The sequence below is a fragment of the Hydra vulgaris genome, chromosome 09 (assembly GCF_038396675.1).
Source record: "Hydra vulgaris chromosome 09, alternate assembly HydraT2T_AEP".
Classification (NCBI taxonomy): domain Eukaryota; kingdom Metazoa; phylum Cnidaria; class Hydrozoa; order Anthoathecata; family Hydridae; genus Hydra; species Hydra vulgaris.
The window spans coordinates 2,295,532-2,300,947 of NC_088928.1; positions in this window are offsets into that span (position 1 = coordinate 2,295,532).

Sequence of the window (5,416 nt, forward strand, 5' to 3'; positions counted from 1 at the left end):
TACAGGTAAACATTTAAAAATTGTTTAGCATTGAATGAATTTAAAACAATAATTTAAAAATTTGGTTTTGTTAATTATTACCTCGCGATTTAAATTTTGGGTCAAGCGTTTTTATCATCTTTCGAAACGACGGCTGATCAAGCAATACCATTGGATAGCTGGTATGAACAATCACTTCAATCACGTGATATTCATTTAATTCCGTTGGCCATGCGGTGATTCGGTTTTCAAAGCACTTTCTTATTGTCTGGGTTTTTGTCTTTCCGCTATTTTGGGAAGATGTAGAATTGACTTCATCAATTTTACATTTCAAAAATATTTTTTCTGCATTTCATTTTTTCTTTTCATCCGTGTAAAATTTGTGTGTGTCTTTATGTATTCTCTGAATATGCGCTACCAAGTTACTGGAATTTTTTCCGGCAAGAGTTGCACCATACGCGCTTTCATTATTTATGTCCTGTACTAGACACGTGGATTTGTCAGTTTTTTCATCGTAAACGAAGAATTTCCATACGGGACTGTCACGTTTCCTACCAGCCAACAACCTTGATAAACTCATTATTCTGTTAGTGATTGATTTGCAACTCTTAAGAATCATTAGATGTTTATTTTATTTTATAACAAAAGATTGAACGCATTGAATTTATACTTAACGTAATGACAAGCACGTGACCAGTTTTGTGGTTTAATGAAACATTCTACAACTATTCCAAATATCATTGTTATGGTCAAACATGTGCGTCAACTTTAAAGCAAGTATGTAAAATTTGTAAATTAATTTTCAAAAAAAAATTTATTGTATCAAAATTTTTGTATAATATTCAATAATTTTCGTTCGGTAATAATTCCTAATTCTATTCCTATTTTCGTTTTTTGATGCTTATATTCAGTTCTATTTCAGCTTTTGTTCTTTGCATAATTCCTAATTTTAGTTTTTATTCACGTTAACAAAATCAATTACTTTTACTTCTAGTTTTACTTCACGTTAATGAAAATATCACTGCACTGTTGCTTTAGGTTCTATCCCACTGGGCACAGGACCTAAATAAGACGTCTTTTGAACGTTCAAAAGACGTTCAAAAGACGTCTTTTTTACATTTTGTGCCCACTGGGATCAAACTACAGCAGCAGCAAGTAAACCATTATTTCGTGATTTTTTAGATATTAATACTTATAATTGATAAAGATACTAATAATAAATGGTGGACAATATAAAATGGTGAACATTTATAAATTCACAAAATCAGTTTTCTAATAACCGTCTTGGATTAGTATTAATCCAAGACGGTTATTAGAAAATAACCGTCTTGGATAAATAATATTAATGATAAAAAGTTTTTTTAAGCTTTTGCTGACTGGATAAATGAATGAAAAACACAAAAAATCCAACTTTTATGAAATGTACATTATCTTCTCAAACATCATCAGTACTACAAAGAACTTTTTTATGTCAAGCTTTGTTAATAGAAGATCTTTTGGAAGATAATTTTAAATTTATACTTAAAGTGATTAGTTATAAAGAAAATTGGGACCGCCGACCGAGTGGTGGCAGGTTCCTTGTCAGTTTCTTGTCAGTTTGAAAGACTTATTTATAGTAAGAAGATAATCCAAATAAAAAGATTTATAAAGAGAGGAATTCAAATTTTTGAAAATGATTTTAATGCTGTTGAAGGTACACAACATGCTAGATCATTAATGGATCAAATCAAAGAAAGAGATTTAGATGCGTAATTTAATCAGATAATTTTCGGGAAGTTGCCAAGTTATATTGCTCGTTTTATTGCCAAAAACTGATAAAGATGTTTAAAGTATGTTACAAATTGCTTATACTAAAAATTGTCAACAGGAGACAAATGATTATAATTATCTAAATAAATTAAAGGTAGAATAACAACTTCATTGTTACCGCTTTTAAAGTATGTCTGACAGTTTTTCTATGCTAGATCATGTGTTCGATGTAATTTATCAGTCTCAAATGCGACACCATAAATCAGCAAAGTTAGTTCATGGTCGTAGAGAAGTTTACCAACCATTTTTATGTTTAAATCACCAAAATTGGGGAAAATAAATTATTCACACTGTTATTCAAATATTTATTTTAATAACATCAGAAAGAGAGTCAGTGATTCCATTGTTGCAGATAACATTGTTGCCTTTATAAAAGTCAGGAAAATAGTATAAAAGTTATTTGTTTTACATTTTTAATCAGTATGTGTATAATCTTTTTAAATATTTTTAAAGCTTATTTTTGAGAATTTGTATATTCTTTTTTTTTTGTACAGTCCTTGAATATCCCAAAATTTCTACTGACCAAACCTAACCCATGTCTTTCTAAAATCATTTTAGTAATATACAATTATGAAAATTAAAAAATGTTGTGTTATTTTCTATAAACACAGTGCTACTATTTTTATTACTAAAAAGAAGCCTCGATTTAGTATACAAAGTTTAGTCAAGTTTAGTAGATATTTCGATTTAACCAACTCAAAAATTTTATCCAGTATCAGATTTACTTACTCCAAATTTAAAGCGCAATAATTAAAATATTTTGAGAAAGTTTGTCCATCCGCCAAAATATGCGTTTTTTTAACTGGCCTTCTATTTTTTTTCGATTTAAGCAGAATAGAAAGCCGTGTATTTAAGTAGGCCATGTATCTAATCAAATTAAAGCATACTTCGGAAGCTTCCAAAGATTTTAAAATCCTAATGATTTTCTTTCAGGCTTCATACCTATAAAAAAAACTGCAAAGTTATGTTAAAAAACTTTTTTTTGTTCAAGAAATTAACTTGAAGTTAAAAAAAAATCACAAAATTCAACTAATTGACTTGAATTTAATATATTCCATCGAAGCAGAAAATCGAGTTTCTGCTTTTTACTTCGAAACTCAAGTGAGTTACCACACATGAGCTAGTGCTAACAGGTACCACATTCTAATAATGCCATTTTTGGAAATTGGTGACTAGTTTCTTGTTGCAGTAATTGTTTAAAATATAAAAGATATATTTCTAGACCATTCATGATCAATTAAAGCAAGTTGAAATGATCCTTTTGGACCAAATCTTACTTTATTTTTTATATATAATTTGTCTTCAACAGGAGTCTAATTATTATATGATAATATCAACCAACATTATATGAAATTCAATATAACGTATTTTATTATACTACTAGTATGAAACTAGTGTAAGCAGTGCATTAAATATGGATCAAAACAGGAAATATTAAATGATAAAATTCATAGTAATATACTTTATCATACTGATAATATTTCTTTAAAAAATGATTTCTTTTTTTTTTGTCTAATTATCACAAGAGCAGAAACTGATGTCAAAAGGTCTTCCCAGTTTTTTAGAAAAGTTTATTTTAAAAGTTTCTGTTGCTACGTTGCAAATACTTTGGTTTATTAGCCTAGATAATTTAAAAAGTACTTTGACTTTTTTTCTAAGCAATTAGTGAACATTAAAGGTAACCAAAGATTAACTTTTTTTTCCATATCATAATGATTTTTATGCTATAAGTTTTACAGCTATGCTCAAACTATAACTTAAATAACTATTGTTTAGAAAGTAATGTTCTTAAATAATCTGTCTGTGGCTGGTTCTGTATTTAAAAAAGGGTTACAATCTTCACTAAACTTATTTTTAGATTGTGTTATTGCGTGTTTTACTCTTGCTTGACAATCTTTACTCTTTGATCTACTTCTGTAAAAATGTAACACTTATTAATCTTGCGTAAATGCAGCAATCTTTAATTTTGTATAAAAGTGTAAATCTTTATATTACCAAACTTCTGATTCCGAAATCAACATGCCCTAATGTCTACGGACTGATATAATCCGTAAGAAAACTAAAATGTTTTAAAATTGTCTTACTGGTCTCATATTTCTTTTTTATATATTTTTTTTATTTTTATCAATATTTGAAAGGTAAAGTATCGCCGTTTTCATAGCAAAATTGATATAATGAGCTCAAAAATCACAGGAGGTAAAAAAACTATATCAGTTTTAAAGATTACATTTATAAAAAGGAATTACTCCAAAATGGAAGTTGGTTTTGAGTGGTTTTGAGCACTATAACCTTTACAAAAACCGTATTATTGTCTGGATAAAATAGTTTCGAAAAAGGTAGTTTTGTTGAGATAACAATAAAGAAAGGAGAAATAGATTTATATATTTTAGGCATATTTGGTTTAGGTAAGGTTTTGTTTTATAAAGTATGCTGAAATTTTAAGAAATCTTTTTATTCGCATAAGTTAATGTGATTTTTCCAATCAAGATTTTTGTCAATGGAGACATTTTCTTCATGAAAAATAAAAACTTCATTGAGCGTTTTTTTTTTATATTGTGACTTCAAATGCTTTTCGCCTGATAAACAATAAAATAACATTAGATATTGTTAAGTCTCAGCTGAAAAAGCAAATATCTTTGAAACCTTAAAATATCTTTAAAACCTTAGATTTTAACAGTCGTGAACTGAATCTATAAAACATAACACAAAGCAAATAAAATTATAAATAATAACATATATTTTCTGAAAAGAATGCTGGATTCTTTCAAAATGATCTTATTTCGTTTTTCTAAATTATATTATATTTACCTTGTATTACAAAGTGGTTGTTTAACATATATATAATATATATATATATATATATATATATATATATATATATATATATATATATATATATATATATAAAATATAGTATAAATGTAATTTAATATGTAAAGAAAAAATGATATGTAAAATAAAAAATAGTAAACTTCAAGTATAATTTGATCTTCTGAAATAGAAAAGAATCTTTGAAATAAAATAGAATTATTTTTTTTTTACAATTCTATGAAAAATAAGAAAATTGCGACTTTGAGTTAATTAGCAGGATTATAAACGAGTCAAGTTCTTTTTCACTTAAACATAAAATTTATCTTTAAAGTAACTTTTAATCAATTGAATCTTTCCTTGCAAAACTTACCAGGTTTGCTTGCTCTTTGTGAGACTACTTTGAATTTGACTGTTTCCTTTTCGGATCTCAGTATTAATGACTACCCAGCCAACATTGACATACGGGTACCGTACGGAGTCCATACGGGTCGTCAACTGGGTCCCGTATGGGAAGATTAACGGTATCCCGCCGGTTGGCCGCGGTTTCCATATGGGGCCCATATGGGTATGCCATTTGGGTATCCCGTATGGATCCCAGTCAAATCCCATACTTTAAAACCGTAAGGGGCCCATTTGGGTTTGCAACTAGCACCCATATGGAAAACCCATCGGGAACCCGCCGGATCTTAACCGCGGTTTTTCTCTGGGGCCCATATGGGTATGCCCGCCGGGTATTCCGTAGGGGTCCCACGACGTTTACCCATTGCAAATCTTGAAAAACTACGTTTAAATGTTTAAAATTTACAGAAAAAGCAAA